The 21,149-nt window shown below is 31.2% G+C and overlaps 1 protein-coding gene across 2 annotated transcripts in view; it reads left to right on the top strand.

The window, feature by feature from the left end:
* Nucleotides 1-264: 264 nt before the first annotated feature.
* LOC140048137 (uncharacterized) overlaps nucleotides 265-21,149 on the top strand; it is a 63,582-nt gene continuing 42,697 nt past the window's right edge. For both annotated transcript variants that reach the window (XM_072093182.1, XM_072093179.1), the window contains exons 1-5: nucleotides 265-882; nucleotides 1,021-1,096; nucleotides 1,404-1,522; nucleotides 4,794-4,912; nucleotides 17,158-17,215. The gene's annotated coding sequence lies outside the window, so the exon portion shown is untranslated. The remainder of the gene's footprint in view (nucleotides 883-1,020; nucleotides 1,097-1,403; nucleotides 1,523-4,793; nucleotides 4,913-17,157; nucleotides 17,216-21,149) is intronic.

The raw sequence follows: 21,149 nt of genomic DNA, 5'->3' as shown, positions 1-21,149 counted from the left end.
ATAACTCCAAGAGCTGATCCTAATGTCATGTCTTATACCAAATTTTCTTCTTCCAAACCCTCCCCCTCTCTGCCCTCTCTGCATGCTTGTTGCCTTCTGTGTTCCACATGTCATGCTGAAATGAGGCTAAACAAACCTTACACATTTAGAACCTCCCAGCCACTGATCATAGTGCTTTTCGTAGGGGTTGATCATTTTGAATGAGAATAATTTGGTTAAGGAGCCTATTACAGTTCTTAGAAGAATATGTTTTAATGAGTTGTAATGTTTTCATAATAAGCATAAGTAACAAATCAGTTTGTTTGTCACCACATGTGTACATTAGATTAACCACACAACCTGGTCAATAATTACAAGTTTGTCTGCTTTTTGATTATCTGTTAAACGTGTGCATCTACCCTGTGGTCAAATTATTTATTTAGTTACATGCGTACATTGGCTATTGCATATTTTGTAATTGCATGACATGATACGTTTGATACGTGAGTAACATTATTAAGTATATTTGGTTTAATGTGCTGTGTGGATGTTTCCTGTGTTATAATATACTGGTTATCTTAGTAGACACATGGGGTACTATGTTGTCAGTGTTACCTTGACGACTGGCAGTGTGTGAAAGTAATTTTGTTTTGACATTAATTTGTAAACACAATTTTGCTTGCTATCACTCATTTTTTTTTTATACACCTTTTTAAAATGGCCAACTGAATACAAAAAATAAAATTGTGTTGATATTGTACTTCATGGGAACTGCATTCCTACTTATGTTTATTAGATACATTATAGATGATTTTCATATCCCTACTAATATATATATATTTTTTTTTTCGAGAATTTTACTGATGGGCCTTGTGACCAATCCAAGTAGCAGATTGTTGATAAGTGAGTATGGACAATATTGTGATTTCTTTCTGCACATGTGAGGTAGCCTCACTTCTTAATATTAATAAATAAATGATAGGTGATTTGAATTTACTGTATTTAATATTACTATTTATTTTTTTCCTCCGAGTTTCTTAGTGATGTGACCAAGTCCAAGTAGCAGATAGATAACAAGTCAGAATGGTCAATATTGTGACTTCCTTGCACATATGAGGTATGAAACATTTTTTACTTAATTTTAGTAAATAAATGATAATTATTATTAATCTATTACCAAATTAAAATGAATGATTATTTTAATCATATAAAGTTTGATTAAATTTGCTTGTATATAATAATGTATAATATTTTAAACTTTTTAGACATATTTTATTTTAATTCCATTATTGTTAAATATTTTAAAGTTTATTAGACAAATTAATATTTTAATTACAGTTGAGTATTTTACAAATATGTTTATTGCTATTGCACAACATCAAGCCTTGTTTAATTAATGCTAATTATATGATTGATCTCTGTAGAGTTGTGCCAACTTTGCTATTGAACCTTGGACTTTGGTTCACAATCATTATAAGGTACAGGTCATTACCTTCTACCAATCGGATAGTAGATGTCTACAAACATATTCTACAAGAAAACAGTAAGTTTACATACATGTTTTAATTTAGGCCTTTTTTATGTTGTTGTAATGTGTAAAAACATAGTCACATTAGCTTTGTTATTTACAAGTTTTCCTTGAAAATGAATTGTTCATGTTGCATATTGGTTCTGGTCCGTAAACAAGTGTAAAGTCTAAAGCTGTAATAATGTAATAGCCATTCTGTGTAGTAAGTGAGGCCTGTCGTATGTTGTATGTACATTAACATTGAATATATGCATTCAGTACTGTTGGAATATTAGTATTCTTTGTACCAATCCTGGTATTGTAGTTTGTAGTTTCACCTGAACCATATACAACCAATGAAACGTATTACTGACTACTACCGTTTCTGTCTCTTTGCTACTTGAATTTCTTAATATTAATGCTAACATGCACAATGTTGTTTGGACAATGGCCTAGTTGTAAGGTTCTGACAGGAAAACATGTCAATAAAAAGGGGCATATTGATCCCCTTGTGCCCCGGTCCCTAATCACCAACAGAAATCATCGTAGTTGAGTCAACACACTGCGGGGGAACCTCCTAGTAGACACGTCTTCGTGTGAACATGTTGAACAAAGAGGGAATCTATCAGCAAGTTAGGAAACCTTTGAATATTTGTTTCATTGGATCAATTTGTGAGAGTTTATTTGAAACAGTTTACCGTCTATTCTTTCTAAGAATACATAAACTAAGTTGTGTTGATCTGTTTGTTGTAAAGATCTTTAGTTAAAATAAACTGGTTTTTAATGTTAATTTATTTAAATTATGGTACATCAATTAAACAATTTTAAATTACGTGTGTCTGACTAGTGAGTGAAAACCGTAGCACCCTCTATTACACTGTATAGTGTACAGTATTCTATTTTTCGTACTGGTCATTAATGGACTATAATTACTATCCATGGCCTACACTAAGAAGTACAGTTTGGTTTGGTAATAGGTTTATTTCAGAGTCATTCTTATATGATTAATAAATATGAAACGCCCTTTATCTGAAAAAAAAAAATCTTTCATTTTTCGATATGTTTACTTGTTATTTTGTTACGCCCACCTTAATCCTGACTAGAGATCCGACACGATTGTAACTGTCAAAAAAAGTTTACTGAAATCTTTTACAACTAAAGGGTTGGTTTTAGATGACTGAAATGTCATTACGACAGGTTGAATAAAATATGATAGCTAAAAGGAAAAGTAATCAGTTTCCCCTTATACACTTGAGTCGGTGGTGTAGGAATACCTGAGGGAGTCCATTTCCCACTAGAATGTCACCGACCTGGTATATCAAAGCGTGCTACGATTGTTTATATGAAACATAAAACTCACCGACCTAGTAATGAAGTCTGAAAATGAATTTTTAAACCATATTTGAATTTTTAAGACAAAATGGTGCCTTGAAATGTTATATATGAAATTATATTATTGTGATTTTAATTTATTTTAAAACTTCTATATTTAGTTAGAATTGATTAAATCAGTACATCTATAAATTTACAGTGTCAGTAGAAAAAAGCCCAATAGAAATATTAAAACTGTAGGTATATTAGATGATTAGTAGTCTGAAACTGTACCCCTCCATCCCACTTCAAAATTAGTTTACTGAAACAACCTTTTAAATATTTCAAAAGTTCAAGGAATTAATAAACATTACATGCTCAAACTAATTCAAATCGATTTTGTGTGATTAGGATGTTTTTAATTTTTATGTTAAATATGTAAATGATACTAGAAACCATTTGACATGTGTTATACCTTTAAAATTTAGTTTCACATAGACTAAGATACTGATAGGTTGTGACAAAAAGGGGTCAAAATGTCCCCTGGCTAGGCTCAGGGGAAACATTTACACCTGTGGGTAAGCAGGCAAGTCAATCTACATCAGTGCTAAAACAACATGGTACATGGTCTTGGTAAATATAAAGACTGAAACGGCGCTAATCTTAGGCCCCATGAACTAACAAACTTCCTTGTAGACTTTGACAAGCAGGGGGAAATCTTTTATGAACTCAATGCAGGTGAATAATAAAATATAAAACACAGGGGACACAAGACCTGATGTTTATACAGTTGAACCAGAAGTATTATGACACATTACATAAATGGACTTCCTAAAAAAAGTGTTTTTTTTTTAATTTGATATTTCTATATACAGAATAAAATGTTTCGAGCTCTGCTGCAGACCAGTGTGTGTGAGCATGGTTTTTTCCTGTCGATGTCTTGATTTGTACACTCACAGTCATATTCACTAGGGTGTGTTATCTCGGTTTTACAACGCTTGCTTCTCTGTTCCTTTCAACTTACCTCCACTTGCTAGACTGTCTGGAAATTTGGAATAATTATTTTTAAAAGTCTAAAAAAAAACTTAAAGCAAACTATACAAACTTAACTGTACAGTATACATTAAGATCTTAATTCCAGTTGATCTTAGACAAATCGAAACTTGGATCTGTCACTTGTAAACCATGCTAAACCATAGATCCATATTTATCCTAAAAGAAGTTTTTTCCTTAGCAACCAAACAAAATTGTCTGTAGTTGATCCTAATTTTTAAACTAATAAATTTGTTTATGTAATTCGTCTGTTAAATGTAAATAACATTTAGGAAATAGTTCATAAAGGAAGTTGTAAGCAAATATATATTTAAAGTGGATGATTTACTTATAATTGAACAAGCAAATGTGTAAATATTTTGCAAGGGAAGACGTACAGACGGTTGTTAGATTAAACATTCTGTTTCTACCTTGTTTACACAAGCTCTGATTTTTTTTTATAAACTTCTTAATAATATTTTTTTAATTTATAATATTTCACTTTAGTATTTTTCATTTATAATGCTATTGCAAAATAACAGTTTTTGGCTATTATATAGTGATATTTTTTAGTGTTGCTCCCTTTACTATGTACATTGAACCAAGGAACACATTGAGCAGCATGGTAAAATATTGATAATAAATAAATAATTAATTTTCGTTGCTACTGAACACTGTCATTAAAGTTAAATTCAATATTTATTTTAATATTTCTGACGGATTGAAGTCTCCATTTCAAGATGATTTTTAAAAGTCTCCACTTAAGAAGAGGGTGTGAAAGAAAAAATGCACATGATTATTAATTATTTCCCAGTTTTAATTATTTATTGACACTAAAGTCAAACGCATCTAAAAAGTTCTCCAGTGGCGAATTAATAAATTATCCCTTTAACCACAAAATAGTAAATAATTGTAGAAATTGTATTGGTTTTGATTTTCAATGTCTGTTCTTCTTTCATCTCAGACGGCAAATTAAAGAAGACATCGTGGAAAGCTTCCGAAAAAGGGATTTATACCGGAGATTGTGAATATCAAAGGAAACACAACAACGTTCAGTAGGGAGCACAATCAGTTTCCTTACAGGTGAGTTGAACATTTAAAACGTATGCAAACAATATTCCCCAAGCTGCATTTCATTGAATCATGACGACTCTCAGCCAATCAAATATTGTCTTCTTGAAAGGTACATGATGGGATTTATAGCCAATCAAATATTGTCTTCTTGAAAGGTGCATGATGGCATTTATAACCAATCAAATATTGTCTTCTTGAAAGGTGCATGATGGGATTTATAGCCAATCAAATATTGTCTTCTTGGAAGGTACATGATGGGATTTATTGTTTTCAAGGTGTGCATGACAACCCCAATATTTGCTGCCACTCAATGTTTTATGTAACCAATATTATTTTGTCCACATGCTGTTTACAAACAAACTTCTGATTATCAACTACTTGGTTTATATTTTTTCTAAATATAAATAAATAAAAACAAATAAATGAAATGACTATTACAGGCCAAAGAGCTGAATTGCAGAAATAATATAGGCTGGTACATGAAATTAAAAACAAAGTTACAAAAAACACAATGTCCAAAAAAGAGTAAGTTTAACAAAAATAAACTATATGGCATAAAAAAACAAGTAAAAATCAATTAATATTTATCTAGTAAATACTAAATACTTTTAACAATTAATGTTAAAGTGACATCAAACCAATTCTTCATCCACCAATATTAATAGTCTCACATTTTGTTATCCTATTAAAGTTGATTGTAGTACAAATCTAATTATTGAAACACATAGCCGTCTTAATGAATCAACGATAATTAATTATTCTGTCTATCAGTTCATTTTAGTATTTGATGTAATTATCTATAGACATGTTTATTAGTGATTTAAACTACTTCATACCAATATACTGTTCACAAGATCTTAAATATTTATTATTTTCATACAAGATAAAGAACCTTAGGAGATAGATATTGTAGCCATTATTGCAACATTAAAAGTAACATAACTTTCTTTTTAATATGTGTGTTTATATGTTGATCACTGATCTTAGACCCTGTGTTCATACCAATGTTTTAGTGTATGACGCTGAGTATTCTAGTGTATTCTTGTGTGTGTATGACGCTGAGTATTCTAGTGTATTCTTGTGTGTGTATGACGCTGAGTATTCTAGTGTATTCTTGTGTGTGTATGACGCTGAGTATTCTAGTGTATTCTTGTGTGTGTATGACGCTGAGTATTCTAGTGTATTCTTGTGTGTGTATGACGCTGAGTATTCTAGTGTATTCTTGTGTGTGTATGACGCTGAGTATTCTAGTGTATTCTTGTGTGTGTATGACGCTGAGTATTCTAGTGTATTCTTGTGTGTAGTCTTCCATTTCTAAACCATAATTAATAGTTTCGTAATAGTATACTTCATGTATTATTCATTCTATCCAATCAAATGTTGATGACAACAAAAAGCGTACTGAAGGATGTTGTAACGATAAGTGTTGTCCAGTGCCTGAGACTTTCATTTTTTCTCTGGTCTTTTATAAGTTGACTTTAATTCCATTGGTGTGAACTAAACCTTACCTAAGTTTGCAATACAAACCCACGTTTTAGTAGACATGGAGTACTTTTTAGAAAATAAGGAAAACAATTTGTAGAAGAAATATGAAAGAAATATTTAAATATCCAACATGTTTAAAAATTGACATAGGTTTGTAGACGGTTTGAGTATGAATCATGTTTTAATGTAACAGGTTGATCTATAGATTAATCAGAAATGTTTTAAGTCTTTAAACACATGTTTTATGTTATTAGTTAAGCTTGGAATGAAATATGTTTAAGCCCAATTAATGTCTTTCGTTTTTACAGTACCTGTTTTTTCCCCATTTATTTCGCTCCTTAAGTTAAAGTGATCATTTCCATTTACAAAAAAATATTATCATCGCAATTAATAATTTAGGCCTACCACAAAATGATAAATTTAAAATTATTGTGCTTTTGAATTAAATAAAAATGTAACAACAAAACAAGTCACTTCATCATGAACCAAATTGAGTATTTAGATGACAACTTTCACTTCTACACAGACTACAGTAAGGTGTTTTTCATAAACACAAACTCTTCAGTTGTATTGATACTAATTGCATGCATTAAGTTGTCTTGCAAAATTGGAACAAAGCATCATTCTTAAAATGATGTATGTACATTTATTTTTTACTTTATTTAACTTTTGTTATGATTTCATAATTGCTCCAGTGTTTTTTTATTTGTATGGATAGGTTTTGATATACATAATCATACAAATTCATTAAGCTCTGTCTACACTATCAAATTACTTTGCCAAAAAAAGTGTGATGTGCCTAAATATGGTAGTGATATGACATCATCATGTCCATATATGGGCACATCACATTTTTTTTGTCACATAAAATTTGATCGTGTAGGCAGAGCTTAGATAGCTTTAATTAATTCATATTTTTGTGATCCTGTCCGACAACTACTTATTTTTTTTTGGAAGTTTATTAAAGAACCTCCCAAAAGCAAGCTTGAAAAAGGAAAGTAGAACAAAGCTAATTAAACTGTTTTTCCAATAAAACTGATTGTTGGTTTTAAAATTTATGAGAAGTGATTTTGTGACACCTTCGTTTCTATGGAAAACCTCAAATTATTGTTTTGACTTACGGTAGTTCATTGTGTGTGGTCTAAGTACGATATGATACGACACTGTTATTGCTCTTTTTTGCTCATTTTGTACCAAAAAAAAAACAAAAAACTAATATGGTACATTATTACGGTATTTTGTCTTGGGCACTTTAACTTGAGATCTTTTTCACTAAATGTTTTTGTTTTTTATAAAATTTGTATAAAACATGAACATTCTTGAATACCAACAGCACGTCTGGGAACATGATCATATTAACATAAAATAAATTAAAACTTGTGTAATGTGGATCTATTTTTCTATCGCACTTTTCATGAATAGTGTAGACAAATGTCAAGGCCCGTCATAGACTACTGTATGTGCTTTTACACTCAACTCAAATAATTATTGCAATTTTGTTCAATAAGCAGAGGTAATATCCAGGGAATGTGTATAGCATTGGCAAATTCAATAAGGCAAATAAATTATGACCAAGAATGAATTTCATGATAATGGGTTAGCGAGTTAACGACAGCAATCACAGATGCACCTGATGATAAGGAGACTTTGATAGTATGTAGTTATTCCTGACTGTCGTACTTATTATTTAACTCTCAGGAGTGCTCGTTTCTAAATGCATTATGGGATGTCGTAGTACTTAGGCATGCTACAGTAAGCTTCGTTAGACTGTTGATTCCATAGACAAATGAAGTAATTTAAAATAAAAAGTATACATCTGTCTGTCTAATGCTTTATTAAGTTAAAGAGTTAAAAGAACTGATTGTGAGATTAACTCCCAGTTGGAGTGACTCGTTTCTTTGGTAACTTGTATTTGGTATAAGTCACTTGGTGAATGATTTCAGTGTCCCTTTAGACAGTTAATAGTAATGCTACTTGAATCATTGCATGTCTAAGAAATAATGTTAATAACGCTGATTCATTGTGTCCAGAAATATTACAGTTCGTTGCAAAATCATCATACTGTAGGCCGTCGTTTAAATAATGCCTTATTTTGTGTTTTGATATTGCTTTTGTAGTCAAGAAAATTCTGAAATGTACTCAGGTTTATATAGTGTTAGTGCCAAACATTTTCCTCCATTCTTCTCTCTGGGAGATTAGTTAAAGCAAAACAAATTAAAATTTTGTTTTTTGTATAGGCTTATTGTGTTTGTTTATATTAAATAATGACCAACTTTTTTTAGTCTATGGCTGCAATTATGTAACCTACATATTCGTAACCTTATGACTTTACAAACTCTCTATAGAATTTCACTTTTAAATAACTAAATTAAGTTAGGTAGCGCTTTGGAACAAAACACGAATTTAAAAAGAAATTGTGCAAAAAAAACAGAATACTAAAAACCAATTGTATTTGTATTTGTATAGTTCCAGGATTCGAAAGCTTAGATATGAAAATTTGGGAAATTGGTTATCCGCAACGAAGTTGCAGGATAACCTCTTGTGATTGTACGAAATCATCATCATCTTTTTTGTCATCTTCTTTCTTTCTGTATGATTTTTGTGTAACGCTTTTCTCTAAAACTTGCAAACATAACATTTTGTTAACTATGTTAACATTTTGACATTCACGTAACGTCGTCAAGCGAAGCTTTTCATGATGTTTACAATTGCGCAACGCGACATACGCGCGATTTAACGATTTTCTCGTATTTAACATATGTCGAAAACCAAATAACATTTTAAAGTGAAACTTTGCAAAAGTTTAATTTATATCATGCGCTAACTGTCTGTTGAAAAAAAATTGCGTGTTTTACACAAAGTTACGTGCGCACGCGCATTTGAAATTTCAAAATGCGCAAAATTAATTTCTAATCAACTTTCTACGCGTTTCATGTCGTTTTAAGCATGTAAAACATTCCCACGCGTGCGCACATTTTTACGTGTGCGGTGCGCACGTAGCATTGAAAACGTATTTTTTTCGCGTGATTTATGTTTTTCCAGCCTTTTCTAGTAATTTTACCAAATTTTAAACAATTTCGACATAAAGATACGTCATACGAGCACGTCCAATTGGACAATTTGCGCGCGTTTTTTATGAAAAGGTTAAAAAATTTGTTTAAAATATGTCTTTTTTTAAACAGTCGTAATTTCTAAACTAGACGGTCAAATTTTTGTGGATGACATATTCTGGAAGTAGATGAGTTTTAGATATCTGATCAGGTATTAATATGGCTAACTGGACATTGTGATGTCATCGTATGGCCACGCGAACATAAAATTTAGGATTTTTGTATCTTTCGTCATAGCTCATCACATTGAATAGAGCGCATCTCCACTTATCCGTTTTCCATTTTAACCCCGATTTTGATATTGTCTAGGTCAATCAACTGTCTTTCGCATGAGTTAAAAATATTTTAATTTTTTTGACGTCATCATGCCTAAAAATTTAAATCACGTGTGGCATTAATTTCATCTTTACAGTTAATTTTAATCTGTTATAGCTCGTAAGAATAAAATGTGATAATCACGATTACAACTTTTTCTGGAAGCTATTGGATTGTAGATACGAAATTATGTAAAAATGTTGCCAATCGGATGTTGTGACGTCATCATATGGCCAGTTAAATAAAAAAGGTCGTATTTTCATCTTTTGCGTCATAATTCATTACATTTAAAAGAGCGCGCATCAATATTTCACGTATTCAAATTTCTTCTACACGCTAATACGTTGTTGCTGAGATAATTTCCTTTCGGAATTGCTACCTTCGCGTTTCATTTTAAAACCTTCAACATGTTAAAAAATTGCAATAAATAGCGGGTCCCGTAATTTCACCTATTCTACACTGTATGTGATATGGATACAGATTATACTGTGTATACTATATATGAATTTAAATAATAAAATTCAGCAATAACAACATATCATATTCTTCAGTTCAGGTCATAATGCCAACGTGAACACTTCCTTTTGTCCTCAACCTATCCCCTTAATGTTAATGTTGCACCACTTGCGCGGCGGATAACCAAACTCGTCAAAGTGACGAGTTACATGTCTAGTTATACTTGGATTGCTTTAAAATGGATTAATCTGAATTTAGCCTAATTTAGGGGGTGGTATTGTATGAGTCTGCGATATCAACACTAATTTATAATGTACTGTATTATTTTTTTTAAATTTTAAAATGAAAAAAATAAATGATTATTTGATTTGTGTGTAAAGTGCTGTATTTAGACACCTTTTTTGGCATTTTTTGAAGAAAGTGCAGGTAATTTGTTTGTTATGGACATAATATATGTTTGAGCTCCTCCTCAATTAACCTCTTTGGCAGGCATATGGGGTGAATTTACATGGCTAATAATTATACTCCACATACTTTCCGCAAATAGGATTAAGTTAGCTAATGTGTCACAAAAACTACACGTTTTGATGACAGTTATTGTGTTACAATTTAGGATGCTTTCGATTTCTGTGAACCTAAAACATATGTCTATTAAAAGTATAGGTAATTCAAACAATGAAAATCATGATGTATTTTAGTGTAGGAAAGCTTTAGATCTTTGTTACCAGTCAGTATCAGTAGTTCTTCATATAAATGTACATGCACAACTACAATTAAAATGTATATTGCTTTACAGTGTAACATCTACAAAATATCCACTCTAGTTTAACAATTAATTTCTTGGTCTGTGCCTGCAAACCTTTCTACAGGAGGATTTAATATCATTTCATGTCAACTGAACTGGACCCTCTTGTTTTCCATTCCAAAAAGACACCTTAAATCTTACTACAAAGGTTTTTTTTTTGCAATTTTAAGCAATTCCAGTCTGAAATCTCTTAAATCACATTTTTCAATAATCCTTCTAGTCTTTTAGCGCTGTGAGACATCAGTAATCAGCGCTTTATAAAAGTTACTAATTATTATATGCCATTGATTATTATACCTGATGATGATGCATTTCTTTGCTTAGACCAGTTTTTGTAAACAAAGTTGATTAGTGAATCATGCTTTATCTTTAATATTAACATTTTTTTTAATGGTTTGCTAGAAGAAGATATAATTCTTAATTTTCAGGGATTGCCTGTGTCAGTGACAGGGAGAGATTGATTGATGGGTTGATTGATGTATTGACTTATTTATGCCTCAATATAAGTAATTCTAAGGTAAATTGTGGATGACTTATTTCCAGTAAGATAAACTCCCTTTAAACCTGTTAGAAGTATCTTAATTCTGTCTTATGAAAATAAATTTCGTTGGTCAGTATAAAGATTATTTTAATTTTATGTACGGTATCATTTATAACCTATATTCTGATATATGATTAAAAATGTTCATCTAGTTTTTAATATCAACAACATTCAACATTTATTTAGAAACAGTTCAAGAAATAAAAGCAGCATACAGCAATAACTTAAATGGTAACATTACATAAGAACTCTTTCTAGGATCAGAAAAAAAAGTAAAAGAACTTGTCAAGTACCAACCCCTAAGATAATATCCATGAGTTACTGTAGTTAAACTGTCTAGTTAGCAGGCTAGTTTAAAAGAACTTGTCAAGTACCAACCCCTAAGATAATATCCATGAGTTACTGTAGTTAAACTGTCTAGCAGGCTAGTTTTGCTAATTTTTGGTTTTTAAAAAAGAACTACGAATTCATTCAATTTTGATATATTTCACAAAACATCACAGTTTTATTTTCCTGGTCATGTCATTTGCGATGGCTAACCTAAAATGAATTTCCTACAAATGACGTTTGATCGAGTTTGTTCTTAGCTAAAAATGTTTTGTTTGTAATTTTATTGGGAAAAAAAAAGAAGTTTAAATCACTTTTATTATCAAATCATTGTTAATCAGATGAATCAAGGTTCAATTCAGGTATTAACATGTCGTAAGATTTCCGGCTCAAAGAAGGAAAATTTAAAAGTTGAGCTGAAACATGTCCCCACAAGACTTAACTTTAAGATTATAGTTTTTAGTATAATCTTAGGCCACACCCATACAAATGTCGCAGCATATCCTAACATGACTGTTAGACCTAGTCATCAGACTAGATAAAGATACAATTATTCTATTACAATTTGACAGATATTGTGATTCAACAATATTATTTTTGACTAATGATGATTATATTCTACAGTGGCGGATCCAGGATTTTCCAGGGCCTATAAGTAATGAAATGAAGTGCTAAAATTGACTTATTTATGCCTCATCTTTTGCATTACAAAACAAGGAAATTTAGAAGAGGCCCATGCTGACTGGGCCCCCTTGAATCTGCCCCTGTTCTATTTGCTATACAATTAAAAATCTTTGCGCCTTCTTTAACCGTTTGACTAAACCGAAGCAAACTCACAGCCGGGTATTATCGGTTAAGTTTGGCAACGAGTAATAAATTGAATGAACTCTATACTTTACCTGAGAAACAACAGGTGTAGGAATGTACAGATAAGAAATATATTGAATAAACAAACACTTACAAAATTATCTTTTCACAGAGACGTCTTTCTATCTACAGTATATAAATATCAATCATAAAGATATTAGTGAGAAGGGTTTAGGTTTGACAATTCATACAAAGATAGTACAGAAGGTATGATGACTCTTGAATGTACTATATGGAGATACGACCTACAGTACCTAAGCCCTGTCTACACTATCAAACTAACAACAAAAAGTGTGATGTATCCAAATATGGTAGTGATATGACATCATCATGTCCATATATGGGCCCATCATATTTTTTGTCACATCAAGTTTGATAGAGTAGACAGAGCTGTAGACTTTGTCTACATTGCCTTTTGTGACGTGTACAGCTTGGACAGACTGCAGTAGTCACGTGTGTCGTCCGTTTCCTTTGGGCTGTAGTTCTATTTAGTGGCCAAGCCACAATTGCTTCTGTCCACATTGACTCAGTCCATAGGGATTTCTATTGGAGAAAATAATCTTCCTGTTGAAATCTTCTATTAAGGGCTACAAAAAAATGTTAAACGATATTTAGGCCTACCTATTTTTAGCATCGATATAAAACCATGTAATATATTTTGGCAAAAACTAGGATCAATATTATTTTATAGTTTTTGTTAAGTGTGATTATTTATATGTGCCCTGTTCTTAATTTTATTGTCTTTTCTAGAATATGCTGGAGAATATGCCCTATAGTCTTTGCTGTATGGACTACCCTCATAAATTATTGTTGTGTTGTGAAATAAATAAATGAATAAATAAATGTACTGAGTGTCAATGTTCTTCAGAGGAATTGCTGTTTACTTTTTTCCTATAATGAATTATAATGTCTCATTAATTTATGAAGTATGTAAAAGAATTTAAGCATAAAAGGTTATCATTCAGAGCAATATGGATTTCTACACCTGTTCAACCATTTATGTTTATGTGTCATTTAGTTTACTGTACTATGCTTCAAGACTGTCTTCTTGAAATATAGATAAATCTAATGGGGCCTACTTCAGACATCTTTAATTGTAATGCAAACAATGTTTATCAAATTTTGTAATATCAAATGTTTTTTGTCTAGTTTTAGATTTCTGTAACAGAAGGAATGTTGTCTGGTTTCTAAATTTTCTGCAATTTGGTTACAAAAATATGTCCATATTATGTGATGATGTCTTTACACAATGAGGATTTCTTTTCTACGAATTGCAAGTCAGAAAATGCGAGTTGAAATATGCGAGTTGCGAGTCAGAAAATGCAAGTTGTGGATCTGAAAATGCGAGTTGGGATTTGGAAAGTGTGTGTTGCAAGTCGGAAAGTGTGAGTTGCGAGTCGGAAAGTGCTAGTTGAATTTAATGGATCTCTAATGTTACCATTTTAAATAAAAATTTCTTATGTTTTTGTACTTTATGTAATTCTCCTCAAAGCCAACTTAAATAAAGTTGGTTCTTATATCCACACTATCCAATAATACAAGCATATAGATACAATAATCTAGTTGAATACTTTGACAGTCACCAAAGAGAATAGTTTGCATTCTAAGTTTGATATGAAAAGATATCCAATCTATAGAACCTTCTATCATTCCTTTTGACTTAATCAAATAAGGATATACTTTAACAATAGGCTTATGTGGCGTTATGTCCACACTTGGGACTAAAGACCCCACTCAAAGTTGATACAAAGTCTAGGAAATGTTTACTCCAAAGACTATGACAATCCAACCATTGTTCTGATCTTCACTTGAAGAGGTATCTTAAGTTTTCACTTAAAGTGTCTCTTATTTAAAGGTTCACTTTTGTTAGTATCATTGGTAATATTGTTACTGTTTATATTGAAAAGTTACTGCAGCAATTGTCTCTGTTATTGTCTCAGTCAGAGTTTATTTGATTTGGCATGGTTGATATAAATTTGCTTTATTTCACTGTTAAATAACTTTAAAGCAAAAGAAATCTGAAGACCTTTATCATTGGGTTTTAACCTGTCAAACACGATCATGAGAATTGGAATAATTGATATAATATTAAATACACAAGCATTTGTTTGCTGGATTAGTTTCATTTTCTGTAGTTGAAATTGGTGACTCTCTCTACACCAGGTATCTGACTGCCACCAGGGAGGCACATGCACCAGGCTAGATATGATATTAGGTTATCAATTTAGCTCAAGCCCCTAGCCACGCCCCTTGAGATTGAAGCCCAGTTGTTTGGTCAGAAGTCAACTACCTCTAGAAAAGATTTTGGTCCTGCATGCATGACCGGTCAGTCAGCAATCTTGGATAAGCCTATGATCTTGCTAGCTTTTTATGAACAACGAATATATGATTCAGAATTTATGACTAAGATATATCTTGAAATGATAAGATTGAAGTTCAAATTTATTTATTTTAAAATATATTAATATCTGTAATTATTATACAGTAAAACCTGTTTAATATGAGTGTTCTCTGAATAGGCATTGGCATAAAACAAATTTCTGTGCATTTCTCTTCATTTGTTTCGCAGGTATGTATCCTCATAGTAGAGGTGCTAAAGGAGATGTTATACTGGATACTAATGTTGTACTTTTTAACGTTCTCTATTGAATGCATGTTTAATGTCCACTTCTGAATACAATTAAAACATCAATTTTATCTGTTATCTACAAATCCAGGTCAGATGGTCTTTATTTCTGGAAATTCAGATATTTTGAATATTTTCGCAGCCACAGAATGGACTTGCATTTAATTGATGACCGTAGACAAACATCATAAACATTGTTTTCATCAGTGAGAGGTGTTGAACTGTTTAATTGTGGTTTAATTGACATGTTTAATTATCGTATGTTTGCATTAAGCACTTTTTGGTTTTTTCTGTTGGTTTTAACTAGAAATTAGAGGTATTTCTACAAATTAACTTTAAAGTTCAGTTATCTGTGAATAACCTTCTATGGGTAGAAATGAGTGGAACTATACCACTACTACACGCTACTCTTTTATTATATAGCGAGAACAACAAAGCATGTTATTTGTTCCTTCTAAGGGGAATGGATTCTCCATTGAGGCCTCATCTCTGCACCTCTTTAATTATGATAGGCCTACTTTTATTTTTCTTACTTAATTCCAATTACATCCACCACTGTACATAGATCCTCTTAAGTTTATTCTTATGTAAGTCTATACTTGAGAAAAACACAGAGTAAACCAACAGGATCATTGGTTATTATTGGTACTAAGCACCATCAAAGCAATCTAATTATACACCAATTCCACAGACAATAGACGTACTTAAAACATTGAACTGGTTTACTGAATGCAACTCCCTATGTATCCAGTCTTAATCCTGCACGCCCTTTCACTCCTCTGCCGGCACGATTATATTCTCACTCATCGTATTACGAAAAGCTTAATTTCAATTCACAAGAAACAGCTTCTTGCCAATAAAAGAAACAATTACCGTAAAATTAAATCCTTATTATTGCTACCAATTCCAAAGAGGAAATGATTACGTCTTTGACAATGCTATTGATAATGACAGTTAATCAATGGCTGATCTGTTACAGATCTTTGCAATCTGTGTGCTGTCATATGCTGTGTGTATTCTGTATCAACATATGTTACCATTTGTCAAACTATTATGTAGATGTGTAGTTTATTTACGTAATTCTGTATTTTGCTCAATTTGTTAGCAATCACTATTTTCATATAGCTCCTGTTACTGTTAGTAGGTTTACTTGTTATTGACCCAACAACACCTATTTATTTTGACGATATAATTATAAGTAAATTAATTTTCTGAGAATCCAATATTTAAAGGTACAGTACTACCTCCTCCAATTACTATGATATACATACTAAAATAAAATTTTTCTTAAGTTAATTAAACAAATTGATTTGTAACAAGATTTTTACTCAAATCAAGGTCTTTTGTTCCATTTTCCTTGTACCTTCCCTTTTTATCTTATTTACAATTATGTTTCATCATTATCTGAATTAACTGTTAAAAGAAGACAGTGCTATTAAATTATATATAATCAATACCTGATCAATATTAGTGAGGGTTTGCTCTCCCCAAGGATTTGTCTGCTAAATAACAAAACCATCATTGAAGTTTCTTAAGATGAAAGAACACCGCTTACTTATTTAATCTTTGCAATCATTTGGGTTTGTTTAAGGCCATTAATCTGTGAAGGCTCTACTAGAAATGGCAGTAGTTGTTTGATTTCATGGATAAACACGTTCAAGATCATTAATTAGATTTTTTTCATTCATTTAAAAGACTTAACTTATTGATTTTCTTTTCCAGGCATTGAAGAGGTAACTTGTAGACAGAGGATTGCTATAATTGATTGTTAGAAAAGGAGGTAATGCTTGTGTGTTTTGTTAATTTACATACTAAAGCCTTGTCTACACTATCAAAGTTTGTGTGACAACAAAATGTGATGTGCCCATGTACGTATGGACATAATGATGTCATATCACCACCATCTTTGGGCATATTACTACAAAACTTGGGCACATCACACTTTTGTTTGTCAAACTATTTTGATAGTGTAGACAGAGCTTTAGTTGTTGACTGTACCACTATTTGCTTTAACATATTATTACTTTACCTTTGCTAGCCACTTGTACATAATGGGCATTTTGGGAAAGAAATCAAGGAGAGAAAAGGCCTATTTTAAAGTTTTGTTGTTTTGAATTATTGGTTTGATATATCTAGCTGAAAATAAACTGTTATAGATAACACCCTGATCATCTGAAGTTTAAAAATATCATTTTAGAATGAAGATGTCACAATATGATGACAGTGCAAATTGTACCACACTTACTAAAGAAGTAAAGTTGGAAGTATTCCAATTTATGTCAAAAATTAAAATTTTAAGATCCTATGATGATGCTCCTTTTGAACTTATATGAATTAGAATATCAGGACAAACTTGGAGTACAATAAAAATTAATAAAATCAAGGATTTATGAGGTTTTCCGACACAGTGATTAACCCATTTTTGTTCTTTTTTCGACACTTGTTGATAGGTACAGATGACTACCCCATAAACTGATGACTTTGCATTTATTTTTAATTTATGATGAGCAATATTTGTTTAGCATTCCCCATAGTGTCAGCATTGTAAATTGCTGATTAGAAATTTTTGACATTTAGTACCATATTATGCCTGTATTAAAAAAGCACATTTCTTCATACAATTTATTAATAACCCTGTTATACAAACATGTTTCAACATACAGTGTAAACCCCTCCATTGGGGCATTCAATGGACCCCTATTAAGGGGACATTTTCCTATGAATCGACAAGAGGAAATGCACTGCACTACCTACGACCTCTATTTAAGAGACACTTTATTGGGTTCTAAAGTTGTGTCCATTTCACTTAAGTTTTACCGTATTTAATAATCTTGGCATCAGATACTTCACTCATCATTATTCAGCCTTCATTTTACAGATTTCCAAGAGTAAATCTTATGATGTAATAACAGTAGTACAATGTTTCAATTAGTTTGTCAATTAAAATGTCAGTCAATTAACACAACCTTGTTTGATTTGCCAATGTAGACACTGCTATTCATTCTTGATCCACCTGTAAATTAATGAAACATGTTTTGTGTTTTGTTCCAACTTCCGACATTTCAATTACATGCAATAAACCAGTTGAATATCTTATTAAGTAAGATAAATGCAAGAGATTATGAATGATTGGTTTTACAGTTTTTTACAATGTTGACCTTACTTCTACATTAAAACAAGGGCATACGTATCAAAGCTCATGTAGTAGTCACAAACTAAATATAATGGAAAATTTATCAATCATCCTTTTCAAAATTATTGATTTCAACTTGTATCCAGTGTACTCTCATTTCGTATATAATCTTTTTGCTTTTATGTCAAATACTATAACCAAAATCTACACCAATAAATGTTTAAACTTTTGACTGTTTTAAATTAATAGTAAAATATAGAAATTTAGAACAATATTTATACTACTTCCGCAATGTCAATTATCAATCAATTAATTCCCACTGGTTTACCATTAGTTTGCATTCTATTCTACATACAGTATACATTGGTCCTTTCCTTTCTAGGAAATCCCTTAAAATTTAACTAATTTCAAATTAAGTTCTATAAATAAAGAAAGATAGTGAAGTTTGTAAATTTTTTTATATAGTATAGTATGTCTATACTTCTCAATTGCTGTAACTCACAGACGTCTCAAATACATTAAGATTATACTACTGTCAAACAAGACAGTAACTGCCAGTCAAAAGTTTATGCTTTAAAAATGTCTTAGTGAAAGGAGGGCACCTGTGGAGACAGAATTCGTACCCATTAGTATCTAACAGGCCACCTGCTCTTGCTCATTCCAATAAATTTCCTACCAATTAATTGACACTTAAACATTATATGAAATGAAACCTTCAGAAATAAATTTGAATTTCAAGAACTACAAAATGAATTTGATTTTAGGTTGGCTTACTAAGTTGTAAATTAGTTCCCTTAATTGGTTCAGAACAGATTTTGTTTTTAACTTCATGTTTGCCGCGATATATTTACTCAACTCGTTGGCGATGTCACAGATTTGAAACCAGAATCTTTCACTTTGCAGTATTTCAATTACATTACATACTAGCTGATTATCTGCCAATACAAACATTAATTGGTGGGCTGGCAACTAATTTCTTTTCCTAGATATTGGATTGCCACAGAAAAATTTACAAATGGTAACAACTCCATATTTAGTTGGTAATGTTTTGCCATGTTTATTCCTTCAATATGATAACGTAACATTTTAGTAGGATTGAGTTTCATAAAATTGATCATTATTCAACCAACTATTCCACCTTTAACCAATCAAGTATATTTGTACTATTGTTTATTGCTTATTAACTAAACAACCTAAAATGGTAACAAAGAGGAGACTTATATTACAACAATAATGTTAAACAGTTGCCATTTTAAAATTAAAACAAAATAACTGTGACTGTGATCTGTGAGACTTTCACTACCAAACCTAGTATGATTTATGTTCGCAACTTATGATCAATGCTATATAAAAGTCAAAAGAGCTTAACATGGACTTAAGTAAGAATTCCACAATCTTAGCACTGAGGTAGCAATACAGTTTTAACCAGATGGAGAACCAATCTGATTATTACGTCCCATTTGTAAACTGAAAACAATAATTTTAGGAGGAGAAAAAATGTGTTTGTAAAGTTTTTAACTTTATAAGAAACTTAATGACTTGGACTCAATATATAATCAAATTATATTCGAATGGAAATTTGCCTTATTTTATAAATATTCAGAATATTTCTATCCGTATTATTAATTAAGCGATACATACGGCAAGTATTTAGTCATAGCAGTGTTTCTTGGTGAACATATCCGTATGACATTCACTGATAACCATCTTGATGTGTGTGTCATCCAGCAATAAAAGGTGCTATCCAATCTGTGAAGGTCAACAGGAAGTACATCATCTAAGGTCTAGTTTGCGTTAAACGCAGCTTGCAAGATCAGCTGGATGCTAGTGAACTTGAACACCTCCGTTAATTGGGGAAGAAGAGCAATGATGTATCAAGAGCTTTGAGTTTAATCGGATGAGACGTCGTGTCATCTTCTTAACTTTTTTCATGCTGGTCTCAATTATGTTTTATTATAAAAAGTTTGTTTACAATTATCACTTTTTTACAGGTGGATAAACAATTTTTTTTTAGACATTTCTAAACCTTACTGTAGTTTTAAATTCACAGATGCATAATCATTGGCAAACAAAATTATATATATATATATATATATATATATATAAATAAAATAACAGCAGAAAACTTGGTTACTTCATTGTTTTAATCACTACAAATTTGTTTCGTACGACCAGCATGTAGCTGGTCGCACTATATATATATATAGACATCTGCATATCAAGCAGGCGGTCCGAGTTCGAGTCTCGGTTGGGGCGACTTTTTCTCATTCTCACAGATTTCCTCATCTTTATCGTTTCAAATTAATTAATTAAATTTCAGTATATCACCGGGCGGTTTAGAATTAATGTTCTTTGCCTGTTGTGTTTATATATATATATATATATATATATATATATATATATCATCCATATATTAGGTATGCTAAATATTAATTAAGTTTAATTAATCTATAAACCAACATAAGCATTAAAATACACACATTTTGTCATTTTAAAGAATTATATTTTGCTACTAATTAAGTTAGCTTGTTACTAAATATAAGATTCGTTTTCTTGGTTTATTTTATACAATTTTATTTTA

The sequence above is a fragment of the Antedon mediterranea genome, chromosome 4 (assembly GCF_964355755.1).
Source record: "Antedon mediterranea chromosome 4, ecAntMedi1.1, whole genome shotgun sequence".
Taxonomy (NCBI): Eukaryota; Metazoa; Echinodermata; class Crinoidea; order Comatulida; family Antedonidae; genus Antedon; species Antedon mediterranea.
Note: the sequence above shows the minus strand (reverse complement) of the source record. Positions and strands in the feature narration are given on the sequence as shown.